Genomic DNA, 17,102 nt, shown 5'->3' with positions numbered 1-17,102 from the left:
GTGGAAGTCTCACTTCGCTTCTTCTTAAGATCTTCCAGGTACACCTTGCAGTTCCTCTTCCAGTGCCCGGTCTGACCGCAGTGGAAGCAGGTAGCATCCTTGGCGACCCCTCCTTTAGGCTTCAGTGCCTTGCCTTTGCCCTTAGCTTGGGACTTTCCTTTGTCTTTGGGCTTGCCCTTGCCCTTGTGTTTCTGAACCATCAGAACAGAGTGGGGCTTAGCCTTCTTAAGGTTCAGCTCTCAGCTCGGGCAATGGCTTGTCAATTTTGTTCATATTGTAGTTTAGAACGAACTGACTATAGCTATCCGGCAAGGATTGCAAGATCAGGTCAGTGGCCAGCTCTTGGCCAAGCGAGAATCCCAACCTCTGTAGGTTTTTCTATGTACCCAATCATTTTGAGTACATATGGGCCTACGGGAGCCCCATCTGACATCTTGCACTGAAATAGTGCCCTTGAGATCTCAAATCTCTCATGCCGCGCTTGTCTTTGATATAGTTGACGAAGATGTTCAACCATATCGTAAGCGCCCATTAACTCGTGTTGCTTCTGAAGCTCAGAGTTCATGGTCGCGAGCATTAGATAGGACACATCTAATGTGTCATCTTGATGCTTCTTGTAAGCATCTTTGTCAGCTCGCGGGGCATTGGCAGGAGGAGCCTCCGAAATGGGTTGCTCCAGAACGTACAGTTTACGTTCCTGGGTGAGAACTATTCTCAAGTTCCTGTACCAGCCCAGGAAATTTGCTCCGTTAAGCTTGTCCTTCTCAAGGACAGAACGCAGGGAGAAGGAGTTCGTATTCGACGTCATGGTTATCTACAACAGAAAAATGCAGAAAATAAATATCATATTCTTTTAAATAATTTAATTAGGCCTTTAACTAAATAATGTTTCCACTGAATTCTATAATTCATGTGGGACAAGATTCACATCATACTAACCCTTGAGTTAGCTTTGGCTAATACGCCCAAGATTTAGTATGATCGGTAGGTAACGATTTACCAATTACATCTCTATGCAACTCTTGGTTTATAGGATCATTATCCGCAGTTATATTAAAACTTGAGTTAGCTTTGGCTAATACGCCCAAGAATTAATATAAATGTGATTTATGTCCTATCTTTCCAACCATTGGAAGAATGTCTATAGTTGTACTCGATCCAACCGAGTTAACTAGGAATACTCAATCTAATTGAGTTTGTATTCGCCCATGCGTTGATAAGCGGGACCAAGATTGTCCCTCCGTACCCTACCAAGATAATATGTGTTGCTCTACAACACATGTGATCGAGGTAGTGATAGGTATCACGGCACGGTAGGCATTAGAGTTGACGTGATTTGGATCTAATCTAAACGATGATGCATATCATATACTCGATAGATCTAATCTAATCGAAAGGGTGCATCATGTGCATGACTTAGATCTAATCTAATCGTTAGGCACTAATTAATTACTTAATCATGCATCACATATACACAAGCAATTAATTAAATTAATTTATGATTAGTCATGGCCCTACTATGATCTTCTCAAGCCAATGAGAAGATCGGATGGTCAACCTAGGGTCAACAGCTTCTTAAGCTCCTCCCTTTGACCACCTTGTGTTGCTCGCGCCCTTCTCGTAACTCCGTCTCGAGTGGACCTTCCACCGCTCCAATTTTGTACATTACAATTTTGAAACTTGAGTTACATTCGAGTCTAAACTAATTTACAACAAGAATAAATAATAGAGAAAGGCACGACGCGCAGGTCGCGAATCAAATGTACAACACGCACAACACAAATGACGGCGCGCAAGCCGTATTATGAATTATAACACAAATCCAATCAGATTGGGTCTTTTGGGCCATGACTATCACAAATTATACATAATTCTAAATTATGTAATTTCCATAATTTTCTGTAATTTTAATACTAAATTTTACAATTTTACGAGTAAAATTTCTCGGCGGTCCCGTTTAGCAGTTTTCGGGTGCAATCGCGGAACGAATCCCCTTGCGGGGCTAGGGGAAGCACCCCTACCCGTGATCTAACCATTGTGAGTGTCCCTAAGCGATCCTACAGTGCCTTAGTCCGCTGTCCCAAAAAATTTTGGGGCAAAACCTTGCCGTTTCGGAAAAACCTTCTCGGTGGTCGAAGCCTACAAGTGTTGAAACACTTGTGCTTCGCATCTACGAGAAAAATACCCATAAAAACTCTAAAAATCAGAAATTTACAGAATGTTACAATACTAAATTTTTGTCATAAAAACAAAAACTAAACTCGTACAAGCTTCGCACGTGGCTCTGATACCACTGTTGGGTTTTTCGGACCGCGAAAACCGCTTTTTCGTATCGCGGAAACCCCGAAGCCCCAAGCCACCGGATCCTTGCGAAGTAGAAATAAAACAAAAATTATGAGTACGAGTTTCTAATCTAGATCTACACTAGATTTACAAAGAGGAAACCCTTTATACCTTCGATGCGTGCCCTTTTCGTATCCCACTCGTCCAAGGAGATGTCGGATCTCAAGTTGTCAAAGTAGACAACTCTCTAGAAGTATCCACACGAACTAATTAGGTGGAGAAGACCAAACAATAGGTGTGCTAGCACCTAGATGGTGTTCGGCCAATAGAGGAGAGGAAGAGCAAGAAGAGAGAGCACTTGAGGAAGAAGAAGATGTAAATGATACTTGAATGAAAAATGAATTCATTCCTTTCACAAAAGTGGTCGGCCACTTTCACAAAAGTGTAACCCCCATTTAGCATTAAGTGTGGCCATTAAAGAGATTTGTAACCTCCATGAGGTGGCACACACATGTGCTAAACATGATGATGTGGCACCTCATCATTGGCCACTTAATGCCAAGTCACAAATGATGTGGCATAAAGTCAAGTCAAACTTGACTCTTCCTCTTCCTCTCAAGTCAAGTCAAACTTGACTTAATCTCTCTCATGATTGATCTAATCCAACCATTTAATTCAAGCCAATTTAATATAATGAATCTAATTCATTTAATTAAATTGATTCAATGAGTCATAATCTAAATTAGACTCATTGAACACATGAATCAACTTGAGTCCAACTCAATTAGCCCAATTAGGATTACTCTTAATCCAATTTGATTCATCAAATGAATCTAATCCTCTTGGTTCATCATATGAACCTAATCTCCATCTAATTATCCTTAGTGTGTGACCCTATAGGTTCTTATAACATTGGCAATGCCCCTAAACCCATTTAGGAGCATAAGTAATGAGCGGTATCTAGCAACACATCATTACTACCCAATTTACAAGAATGTCGAGATCTAACATCACCTTGTGACTACTAATTGTGACTCCTCACAATATATGACAAGTGTCCTTCTATCCTAGACATCTAGATTGATCAATGTGAGGCATAGATCGTGTCATCCTCTGACCAATCTAAATCTTGATCTCCAAGTAGACTCACTAAATCAAATGAGCTCAATATCTCATATTGACTCATTTGGACATGGCCATGCACTTCGTGGTCTCACTCTATCAAGAATATCAATGTCTCTCCCGTCATATAGGAGAGATAGATCCCATCTACATCACTCACATCCCTCTGCATAATTCGTTACATACCCAGTAATCGCCTTTATAGTCCACCCAATTACGGGTGACGTTTGACAAAACCAAAGTACATAACTCCTTATGTAGGGATCCATGGTGACTTCAGGTCCAAGGACTAGTAGTCATACTAATAGCCACATGAGAAAGTATATGACACTCATATAACGATCCATGATACTTTCTCATGGCGGGTCATTCAGTATACATTCTCCAATGCATACCCATGTGTCAACTTGATATCTCTATATCCATGACTTGTGAGATCAAGTCATCAAGTTGACCTACATGCTAGTCTCGTCGCATTAACATTGTCCCTGAATGTTAATACTCGACTAAGAATGATTAAGAGTAGTGTTCTCTATATCATCTCACTATCGTTTCAACTAACCGATTGATATAGGTGAGAACCTTCTACTCAAGGACGCTATTATACTTAGTTTATTTGGCACCAATACAAGTAAGTATAATAACTAAAATAAATGCCTTTATTTATATAAGAATATGATACAATAAGTCCATAATACAATCATCAAATGATTGGCTCTAGGGCTCTAACTAACACCTCCACAACAGATGAGTTTGTTTGTGGATCACTAGATCAAACTTCCTTTATGGATGGTTATAAGAAATTATTTAGGAGCGTGTGATCTTCTCCAACTGAAGGGCACAATCCTATTTAATGGACTAAGTATCAAGTATTGGTATACATTTAGGCGCATTTAATAGTATCCTTCCTAACGGAGTCACTGCTATTATTTATGTGGCCAAAGGAATACCAACTAGTAATTTTATTTGTCATAAAGTTAGGATGACAAGATAATAAAATTAATGGGTAAAACCTCCTCTTACAAATGTTGAATTTGTATACGTTCATACTAACGTGGCATGCAAAATTCACGATGTTTTGAGGTGTTGGTAAATTTAAATAATTTTGTTTGAGGAATCAATATTATTCTAAATTTAGAGTCTTGACCAAAAGTTTATTTTGTGATTCTTATGATGACTTTCAACTCACTGGCTATTATTCTGAAAGAAAACAAACTTACTGGTCCTAATCACATAGATTGGAAAAGAAACCTGGACATTATCCTAACTGCTGAAGTCTATAAGTTTGTACTGTTAGAGGTCTGCCCTATTGTGCGTAATAGAGATTCTAGTGAAGAGGAGATTGAGTATCATAGGAAATGGGTCAAGGCAGATGAGATGGCACAGAGTTACATTTGGCTTTTATATCAAATGTGTTTCAACATCAGCATCAGATCATGCCTACTGGCCATGACATGATGTACAATCTCAAGGAACTCTTTGGACACTAGAATCAGGTTGACAGGCAAGGTTGTATGATCTCTAGGTATTGGACTAAAAGCAGGAATGAAGAAGCCGAAAGGCAAGTGCTTTATTTGCAAAAGGTCTAGACATTTGTAGGCAGACTGTCCTCGAAGGAAGAGAACAATATAGGTATATCTTTTTCTCTAGTGGTTGGAATATGTTTAGTGGTGTTATCTACCGGTACCTGGCATGTAGATATCAGAACCACTGATCATGTCTGCAAATCTTTGCAAGGGTTCCAGGAAACCTGACAACTACACGAAGGAGAAATCACTATTTACATGGGCACTACTGCAAAAGTAATAGCTGTTGCAGTGGAAGATGTTTATAGGAATAAAATATGGATTTTAAGAAATTGTCTTTACGTACCAAGTTTTAGAAAGAACTTGATATTCTGTCTCTTTTGATAACAAAGTTGTTATCAAGAAAAAAAAAGGAAGTTATCTATTTTGGTACGTTGGTTGGAAATTTATATACTCTAAATCTAATAACTCCCATAAAGCAACAAATGGAAATTAATAGAACATCTTCTAATTCTAATAAGAGAAAGGAACCTTCGGAAATGAATCAAATATATCTTTGGCATCTAAGGTTTGGTCATATTAACTTAAGTAGGATTCAAAGGCTAATAGTCGATGGACTCTTGGGTTCATTAGTATTGGAAAACTTTTCAACTTGCGAATCTTACTAGGAAGGTAAAATGACCTAGAGACCTTTTAAGGTCAAGGGGTATAGAGCCAAAGATGTGTTAGAACTGGTTCATTCTAATTTGTGTGGTCCTATGTTTATCCAGGAAAGAGGTGGTTTCGAATATTTTGTTTCTTTTATAGATGACTATTCGAGATATGAGTACATTTACTTGATGCACCGCAAATCTGAATGCTTTGATAAGTTTAAAGAGTACTAGGCTGATGTGGAGAAATGTCATGGTAAAAGTATTAAGACACTACGGTCTAATCGTGGTGGCGAATACCTCTTTGGAGAATTTAGGAATTAGTTATCAGAGGTTGGGATTCAATCCCAATTGTCTGCACCTGGTACACCTCAACACAATGGTGTGGCAGAACGAAGGAATAGGACTCTTATGGAAATGGTTAGATCGATGATGAGTTATTCGGAATTACCAAATTCATTTTGGGGATATGCTCTGGAAACAACAGTGTACATTCTAAATATGGTACCTTCTAAATCAATACCCTTTACTCCCATGGAATTGTGAAATAGTAGTAAGCCTAGTTTGAGTCATATTCGGATATGGGGTAGTCCAATACATGTGCTGAAGGGAGATACTGACAAGTTGGAATCACGTACAGAAGTTTATCTGTTTGTAGGATATCCTAAGGGAACGAAAGGTGGTTTGCTTTATAATCCTAAAAATTAGAAGATCATTGTTGGCACCAATGCTCGATTTTTAGAGGAATATTATGTAATAAATCATAAGCCCATAAGTGAGATTTTTCTAGAAGAAATGAGAGAGGACATGCCTACTTTAGTACCAACAGTGCAAGATGAAATATCACAAGAAACTACAACACGTATCACAAATGATACACAACAATAGACAGTGCCTCATCATAGTGGGAGGGTTGTTAGGCAACCTGAAAGATTCTTATTTTTGGGAGAGTCATCGGACTTGATCCCAGGTAAACATGAACCTGATCCCCAAACATATGACGAAGCACTCCAAGATAAAGATGCAGCATCTTGGCAAAGAGCAATGAATTCAGAAATAGAATCTATGTATTCTAACAAAATCTGGGAGCTTGTAGAACCATCAAATAGTGTAAAAGCTATTAGATGTAAATGGATCTACAAAAGGAAAAGAGGGACAGACGGGAAGGTGGAAACCTTCAAAGCAAGGCTTGTTGCGAAAGGGTATACTTAGAAAGAGTGAATCGATTATGAGGAAACCTTTTCACCAGTAGCTATGCTTAAGTCTATCCAGATACTCTTATCTATTGCTGCACATATGGATTATAAGATTTGGCAAATGGATGTCAAGACAGCTTTCCTTAACGGAAGTCTTGAAGAAAACATCCATATGAAGCAACCATAGGGGTTTATTGCAAAGGGCAAAGAGCATCTAGTATGTAAGCTCAATCAGTCTATTTATGGACTGAAGCAAGCTTCAAGGTCTTGGAGCATCTGGTTTAATGAAGTAATCCAGTCGTATGGATTTATCCAGAGTCCGGATGAGTCTTGTGTATACAAGAAGTGTAATGAAAACGTGGTGGTATTTCTTATACTATACGTAGATGGCATTTTGTTAGTTGGAAACAATATCAAAGTGTTGTCGGAAGTAAGGGTATGGTTGTCCAAGCAATTCGATATGAAGGACTTGAGAGAATGTGCACATATTCTCGGGATCAAAGTAATAAGGGATCGCAAGAAAAGAATGTTGTGTTTATCCCAAGCTTCATATATCGATACAATCCTAGCTTGTTTTAGCATGCAAGACTCAAAGAAAGGTTTTCTACCTTTTAGGTATGGAGTATCTTTATCTAAAGAGATGTCTCCGAAGACATCAAAGGAGATAGAGGACATGAAGGCAGTTCTTTATGCTTTGGCTGTCGGAAGCCTAATGTACGCTATGCTGTGTACGAGATCGGATGTCTATTTTGTCGTGGGCATGGTTAGCAGATATCAAAGTAACCCTGGACAAGGACATTGGACTGCTGTAAAGCATATATTAAAGTACCTGAGAATGACTAGAGATTATATGCTAGTTTACCAAGCAGATGATTTGCTCCCTGAGGGATACATGGATTCTGACTTCCAATCAGATAGGTACAATAGTAAGTCTACATCAGGCTATATGTTTACTTTAGGAGGTGGAGCCATTGCATGAAGGAGTGTTAAGTATAAATGCGTTTCAGACTCAACCATGGAAGCTGAGTATGTGGCAGCCTCTAAGGTAGCCAAAGAAGTTGTATGACTTAGGAACTTCCTAATGTACTTAGATGTGATTCCTAGTTTACCCAAAATCATCACAATTTATTGTGATAATAGTGGTACAGTAGCAAAATTGAAGGAACCACAAGCCCATAAGGTGAGTAAACACATAGAGCGCAAGTACCACTTGATACGAGACATCGTAAAGCGAGGAGAAGTTGTTGTCGCCAAGATTGCATCAACAGATAACCTGGCAGATCCTTTCACTAAGGCCCTTCCGATGAAAGCTTTCAATCGGCATGTTGAAGGAATGGGAATCAAATATATAGCAGCGTTTATGACAGCATAGTCTTTTAGTATAAGTGGGAGATTGTTAGAGTGTATACTAAAAGCCAAGCTTTTTGTAAATATTTATTTTGAAATAAAGAATCACATTGGTCAAATGTCTACATTTATATGCTAAGTGTAGTAGTTCAATTAATTTATATTGTAGATAACATGGTGTGTGGTGTCATACACAGAAGATCATGTTATCAATTCCTTATAAATTATAAACAGTATCTCACGACTAAGATGGATAGGAACAAATCATTGGAATAGTCGTAGTGTAATTTGGTATTAGTTTATCTTAACTATAAAGTTACACTAGTACACTCTGAGTATATTGAGCAGGACCATTTGAGGAAGTATCTTTTTATACTGACTATATAAAAGAACAATACCTTTGTTATTATGGAAGTTTATACTCTTAATCATGATATAATAACAATCACGTATATTTAATATTTATTTCTTTAATTTATCAAATGATGCGATTTAGTTCGATAAATCAATAGGCACGATAAGTTGGGAAATTGTATTATTTATATAGTGTGTTGTTGATTATAGAATGAAATTGTGTCCTAGTCATCTAGATTGATAATGTCCCCAAGAGGAGCTCATAAGGATTGTCATGTAAACCCTGCAGGTGGACTTAGTCCGACATGCCAATGAAGATGAGTGGTACTACTCTTGGAGCTAGATATTAATTAAGTGAGTTGTCAGTAACTCATTTAATTAGTGGGCATTCTATATCTTAAACACAAGGAGACTAACACACTCATGATAAGAAGGAGCGCATATAGTAATATGGGATTGGTGCAGTAGTTCAATAATAATTCTTTAGTGAAATGAGATATTATTGATGAACTCGAGTTGGGTGTTCGAGGCGAACACAGGAAGCTCAAGTTCATCGGGAGACCAAAACAAATTCTTCCTCTCGGTCCCTGTGGTAGCCTCTTATTTATAAAGTCTTATACCCACCTATACCCACCTTCTTACCCATCCTTAGGTGGTCGGCCAAGCCAAGCTTGGAGCCCAAGCAAGGGTCGGCCAAGATAAGGTTTGGATGGGTTGAGATGTGGTCGGCCCTAGCTTGGAGCCCAAGCTTAGGTGGCTGGCCACATAAAAAATAAAAGGAATTTATTTTAAAATCTTTCCTTATGTGGAAGCCATGGTTTTAAAAGAGAGTTTAAAATTTAAATATTTCCTTTTATAGCTTTCTACAAAAGATTAAGAGAAAAGTTTGATATCTTTCCTTATTTGTAGTTAAAAGGAAGAATTAAAATTTTGATAAAACTTTCCTTTTTTGTAACCATCCTCATGATTTTAAAAGAGAGTTTTAAAATTAAATCTTTCCTTCTACAAAAGATTAAGAGAAAATGTTTGATATCTTTCCTTATTTGTACATTGAAAGGAAGATTTTAATTTTGGAGAAAACTTTCCTTATTGTAATCATCCACATGTTTTAATAGAGAGATTTTAATTTACAAAAGTTTCCTTTTATAACCAATAATGAAGGGAATTTTTAAAGAGAAATTTTTATTTTTCCAGAAACAAATTAGGAAGTTTTAATTTTGTGTTTAAAACTTTCCTTTTTTGTAGGAGTTGTAGGGGTCAGCCACATTAATAGAATAAAAGGAATTTTTAATTAAATTTTACTTTCATTGGCAAGGAAATTAAGGAAGGTTTTATTAAAACTTTACTTATTTGCCAAGACCAAGGAATATAAAAGAGAGGGTAGAGGTGCCTCACCTTAAAACACAACAATAGATCTTCTATTATTCCTCTCTTCCTTGGTGGTGGCTGGCCCTCTCTTCCTCTTCCTCTCCTTTTCTTCTTCTTTAGTGGCCGGTGGCATCAACTCTCAAGGAGCTTGTTGATGGCCGGACTTTGCTTGGAGAAGAAGTAGAGATAGGAGGCTTTGTTTCTTAGCATCCCTTGGAGCTTAGTTGGTGGCCGAAAGTTCTTCATCTCTTGAAGATTGTTGGTGGTTGGAACTTGCTTGGAGAAGAAGGAAGCTTGGTGGATTCTCGTCTCGGTAGATCGTCGCCCACACGACGTCCGAGATAAGAAGAGGAATACGATAGAAGATTGTGAGGTCTATAAGCTACAAAAGGTATAACTAGTTATTAGTTGTCGCATCATAACTAGTTCATCTTTTTATTTAGATCTTGAAATATCAAACACAAGAGGCTAACGATTCTAGGTTTCGAATTTATGATTCGAGTTTGTGTTTTCTTTTATTTTTTCAATCTTGTGATTTGATTGTTCTTAATGGTTAAACTTAGGGTTACTATAAGGAGATTAAATATTGAATTTCATTGAAAGGCTTTGTCTAGGAAGTGGTGGATGATCTCATACCCAAGAAGGTCTACTGCCTTACCATGTTTAACTTGGAAGTCGATCCCTGAAATAAATATTTAATCGAATTTATAACATGGGTTGATTTGGATTAATAATGTTAAGCATCGTTTGCGATCCAAGTCTAAATGTCTAAGAACAGATAAGTTGAATTTGGAATAAATAATGTTAAGTTCTGTTTGTCATTCCAAATTTAATTTCTAAAGAACACAATAGGTTGTTAGGAATGGTTCAGGACTTGTATAAAATTTTTATACAGGGGAACCAGTACGATATTCCAGAGTAGCGATCTAACACTCATGTCACTGCTTTAGTATTAGTTTCAAGCCATATAATAACTTCACTAATCTAAAAACCATATTCTTTTATCTTGGCACAGAAAACCCCTCAGGTTGCTCCATGTAGATTTTTTTTTAATCCCTATTTAGAAAGGCTATCTTGACATCCATTTGATGTATTTCAAGATTCCATAGAGCATCTATAGCCAACAATACTCTAATGGAAGTTATTCTTGAGATCAGAGAATATGTATCAAAGTAATCAAGGTCTTCTCATTGTCGATATCCTTTTATTACCAATCTGGCCTTATATTTATCAATTGTGTCATCTGACTTTATTTTCTTCTTGAAGATTCACTTGAAACCTAGTAGTTTACTTCTCGGATGAAGATCCATAAGTTTCCAAGTGTGATTTTATAAAATATATTATATCTCAAATGCAATTGCTTCACACCAGTGAGGTCCATCAAAAGAGCTTGCTACTTCTGAGTAACTTCAAGGCTCACTTTCCTACATGAAAGTAATAAAATCTTATCCATAGGATTTTTTCACACGAGCTCTTCTACTCCATCTAAGCTCCACCTCGATTGGTTCCTCATCATCATCTTCACCTTGTGTTTCAAATGCCCATTTTGAGGATCTAGCTTCCTCTCGAGTCTTATATGGAAATACATGCTCAAAGAACAAGGTACTACTCAATTATATTATCGAGTTTTTGTGTATATTTGGTATTTGTTGTTAGAGTGTATACTAAAAGTCTAGCTTGTATTGTAGTTGTCCATTTAATTTATATTGTAGATAACAAGGTGTGAGAAGACACACAGAAGTTCATGTTATCAGTTCCTTATAAATTATAAATAGTAGCTCACAATCAAGATGGAATGGGACAAACCATTGGAGTGGTTATAGTGTAATTTAGTATTAGTTTATCTTGACTATAAAATTACACTAGTACACTATGAGTGTATTGAGCAAGACCATTTGCGGTAGTTTCTTTTTATACTGACTATATAAAAGTGTTAGTTAGAGCCCTAGAGCCAATCATTTGATGATTGTATGGACTCATGTATATCATATTCATGTATATATATTAAGGCATTTGGTTTTTGGTTATTATGCTTATTTGTATTAGTGCCAGATAAAATAAGTATAGTAACGTCCTAGAGTAGAAAGGTTCTTACCTATATCAATCGATTGGTTGAATCGATAGTGAGATGATATAGGGAACACTACTCTAAATCATTCCTAGTCGAGTATTAACATTCAGGGACAATGTTAATACAATAAGACTAGCATGTAGGTCAGCTCGATGACTTGATCTCACAAGTCATGGATATAGAGATATCAAGCTGACACATGGGTATACATTAGAGAATGTATACTGAATGACCCGCCATGAGAAAGTATCATGGATCGTTATATGAGTGTCATATACTTTCTCATGTGGCTATTAGTATGACTATTAGTCCTTTGACCTGAAGTCACCATGGATCCCTACATAAGGAGTTATGTACTTTGGTTTCGTCAAACGGGTGGACTATAAAGGCGATTACTGGGTATATAACGAATTATGTAGAGGGATGTGAGTGATGTAGATGGGATCTATCCCTCCCATATGACGGGAGCGACATCGGTATTCTTGATAGAGTTAGACCACGAAGTGCATGGCCATGCCCAAATGAGTCAACATTAGATGTTGAGCTCATTTGATCGAATGAGTCTACTTGGAGTTCAAGATTTAGATTGACTAGAGGATGACACGGTCTATGCCTCACATTGATCAATCTAGATGTCTAGGATAGAAGGACAATGTCACATATTTTGTGAGGAGTCACAATTGGTAGTCACAAGGTGATGTCGGATCTCGACATTCTTGTAACTTGGGTAGTAATGATGTGTTGCTAGATACCGCTCATTACTTATGCTCCTAAATGGGTTTAGGGCATTGCCAACGTTACAAGAACCTATAGGGTCACACACTAAGGACAATTAGATGGAGATTTGGTTCATATGATGAACCAAGAGGATTAGATTCATTTGATGAATCATATTGGATTAAGAGTAATCCAAATTGGGCTAATTGAGTTAGACTCAAGTTGATTCATGTATTCAATGAGTCTAATTTAGATTATGACTCATTAAATCAACTTAATTTAATGAATTAGATTCATTATATTAAGTTGGCTTGAATCATATGGTTGGATTAGATCAACCATGAGAGAGATTTGATCAAGTTTGACTTGATTTGAGAGGAAGAGAAAAAGTCATGTTTGACTTGACTTTTTGCCACATCACTAGTGAGTTGGCAAGATGTGGACCAATAGGATTGCTCCACATCATCAATGTGTGCCACCTCATGGAGGTTACAAGCCTCCATAGCATTTAATGTGGCCGGCCCACATTAAATGAGGAGGTTACACTTGTTGCCATGTCATTTAGTGAGGTGGCAAGATGTGGACCAATAGTGTTGATCCACATCATCCTAGAGTGCCACCTCATGGGGGTTACAACTCTTAATGGTCTCCACATTAATTGGAATTAATGTGGGGGTTACACCTCCTAGAGTGGCCGGCCACTTGATGGCTAAGGGGTTGTTTGAATTTCCTCTCATTGATTTCATTCACTCTTCTTCTCCCTTGGGTGCTCTCTCTTCTCCTTCTCCCATTCCTTGGCCGAACACTCCATTGGTGCTAGCACACCTTGTGTTTTGGTCATCTCCTTCTACTTGTGTCCGTGTGGATACATATAGAGGTTGTCTACTTTGACAACTAGAGATCCGGCGACATCTTGGACAAGCGGGAACGCGAAGGGCTTCGCTACAAGGGTAATGATCTTAACTTTAGTGTAGATCTAAAGTTTTTACAAACTCGTACAAGAAAAAGGTTTTTCAAAAAATTTTGTTTACGAATCTTTGCACGAGATCCATGGCTTTGGGTGACTCGGGGTTTCCGCGACGCGAAAAAGCGGTTTTCGCCGCCCGAAGAACCCAACAAAGATATCAGTTCGTTTGTATTTTTATGAAAAATATACCTTCTGTGATTTTCTGTAAAAATTGAGTTTTTAGAGTTTTTATGAGTAATTTTTCCGTAGAAGCGAAGCACAAGTGTCTCGGCACTTGTAGGCTTCGGCTACCGGAAAGTTTTCTTTTAAACGGCTTCGTTTTGCCCCAAATCCGTTTGGGACAGCGGGGTCGGGTGCCATTAGATCGCAAAGGAGCAACTCACGATGGTTAGATCGTGGGTAGGGGCTGTAATACCCACTAAGCTTGTAAGATAAATATATGAATTTGGGATTTTTCCTTAGAAAAATAATAGGAAGTGAGTTGAAGCAAAAAGAAATAAAATGAAATAAAAAGAAGAGGAGGTCAAGGATTGAACCATGAACCTCTTATATTATATTTCATAGAATTAATTAATAGAAACCAATTGGGATAGAGAGAAGATGTTGATAACAAAGGAGGGAAACTCATGATAAAGGTAAGAGTAAAAGCTAGCCAAAAGAAAACAAGAAAGGAGCAAGAGAAAGGCAACTTGCCTTCCTCCCTTTCTCTCCCTCTTCCTCTTTGTTCTTGCCAAAAATTTAAAGAGGAAATTAAGAGGATTCAATCCCCCTTATTTCATCATGAATGGTAAGAATAAATGAATAAATAAAATAAATAGGAATTAGAAAAAAAAGGCTAAGGGAGAAGGAAAGCAAAAAATCAATTTTGCTACCTCTTCCCCCTTAACATAAAAGGGAGCAAAAAAAGAGAAGTTTATTTTTCTCTCATTTTCTCTCATTCTTCCTCTCCCTCACCGAAACCATCAGTCCCCTCTCCTCCATCTTCGGCCCCAAAGCCAAGGTTTTCTTCCTAAGAAAGCCTAAGATACAAGGAGGACTAAGCAAGGGAATCAAGGGAAAGGAACTAGAAGGAGAGGCTACTTCTTTCATCACCATACCTTAGATCCACAAGCGAAAAGGATGTAAGCTTCCCCTCACCTGTGGTACAAGGCTTTTTATGTGATTTTCGGATTTTATAAGGATTAGAAAACCTAGGAAAGAATTTAAGAAAAATTCGGCCAAAGAAAGGGTTTTCAAATCTAGGAAGGTTTAAACAAGTCCTTATTTCATGATATTTTTTTCTATGCTATGTAGGAAGGATTTTCTTCATGTTTTTATACCTAAATGATGCTTGATCAGAGGAGTACCTAACCCTAGAATTTCGGCTAAAAATATTTTAAGGAGGTTAGGGAAAATATTGTGTAACCAAACTAGTGCAAGATTCTCTCCATGAACTATTAAGGATCTTTTATTAGTTTTCTTGATTAAAAGTTACTTGGAACCAAAAGAAATCCATTTATATGTTTCGGCCAAGAAAAGGGCTTAGGGTTAGGAAGACCTTTAAATTTAAGTAACCATGTTTGTATGATAGAATATAGAGTTTTCTTAAAGAATTGCATGTTGAACATTGCTAGAAATTCATGAACTCTTATTTTAGATTTTCGGCCATGATAAGATGGATAGCTTAGAAAAGCTTAAACAAAATTCTAATATGCTCAAGACCTCTGTGATATTATGATATGAAGGTTGTTTAATGTTCTTATGTTTAAATTGAGTATAGGAAAATTAGTTACATGATATATGACATGTAAGATCACAAGGGTCCTAGCTTGTTTATGAACCAACTTTGTATATGATGTCCTTAGTAATTTTTGCCATGAAACTTACTTAGGTTTTCCATGCTTTAGGCCACTTAAAACCTAGTTTAAAGATTGGTAGGTTTCGGCCATGAGGAAAAATAAAAGAAAAAGGGAAAGAAACCTAGGAAGCCTAAGACACAATTCACATGTATGTTTATTATGCTTGTCTTTATACATGCTATGAAACTTGTATGATTTCTTATGCTTTTAGGCTATTTGAAGCAAGTTTATATACTGTTGAGTTTCGGCCAAGTAGGGTTTAAAAGACCTAGAGGCCTTAGAAATGGAACCAAATGTGTTAAAAGTGCTTCTTATGAAAATAGGATAATGTGTTGATTGTGTCACATGCTTGTATAATTTTTCCATGACCTAAATGGACCATTGTATGTTTCGGACATGAAGGAATAGATGCCCTAGAAACCCTAGAACAAGAATTAAATATGCTTATGTCACTTTACATGGAATATGATAAGTAGAAAGACAAAGTTCCCATGCTATATGTTGTTTAATGACCTAATTGAGGCTAGGGTAAGTTTCGGCCATACATGTTGTATAATGTCTTGTTATGAATTTATACATGATGTTAGTTCAAGTTCACATGCTTGTATGTTTGTTTTTAGCCCTAATGAACACTTGTTAAAAGTTTGACTATGACATATGTTAAGGGCTTGAAGGACTTAGGAACTAGCTCAATATGCTTACTATGTTACTTGGAAAAAATGCTATAAATATGGTTTAAGGTTTCCATGCTTTCATGACAATTGGGACCTTGTTTATATACTGATAGGGTTCGGCCACATGAGTTTAAGGACTTGGAGAACTTAGAAACCAAGTAAATCATACTTATAATGCTTCCTATGAAATTCATGTAATGATAATTTAGGTTTCACATGCTTGGAGGTTGTTTTTACCTAAATTGAGACCTAAGGGGGTTCGGCCATGATAGGAACCCAAGGGTTTAGGAAGCTTAGAACCCAAGTTAACTATGTTACCATGTTTCTTATGATAGTATAATCACATGATACACCCTTATGCTTAATCATGTATGCTTGTGATTTATACCTTTTTATGATATGATATGTGGATAGAGATATGCATGTTTTAATGATATGTTATGTGCTTAGAAATATGCATGCTTTAATGATATGCTATGTGAGTAGAAATATGCATGCTTTAATGATATGCTATGTGCTTGGAATATGCTTGTTTTTATGATATGCTATGTGGATAGAAATATGCATGCTTTCTCAAGACATGATGTATGCCTAAGTGATGCATACTTTTTAGGATATGATGTATGCCTAAGTGATGCATACTTTTTAGGATATGATGTATGCCTAAGTGATGCATACTTTCTCAAGACATGATGTATGCCTAAGTGATGCATACTTTTTGATGATATGATGTATGCCTAAGTGATGCATACTTTCTCAAGACATGATGTATGCCTAAGTGATGCATACTTTTTATGATATGATGTATGCCTAAGTGATGCATACTTTTATGACATAATGTATGCCTAAGTGATGCATACTTTTATGCTATGCTATGTGACTAAATGATGCATTTTTATACATGCTACTTTACTTTGTAAGGCTTGTACCAAGGGTGGACTCCTAATCAGTCTATAGGTCTTGCTTTGTGATCTAGGCTAATAAGGGAT

The sequence above is a fragment of the Zingiber officinale genome, chromosome 8A (assembly GCF_018446385.1).
Source record: "Zingiber officinale cultivar Zhangliang chromosome 8A, Zo_v1.1, whole genome shotgun sequence".
NCBI classification, from domain to species: Eukaryota; Viridiplantae; Streptophyta; class Magnoliopsida; order Zingiberales; family Zingiberaceae; genus Zingiber; species Zingiber officinale.
Note: the sequence above shows the minus strand (reverse complement) of the source record.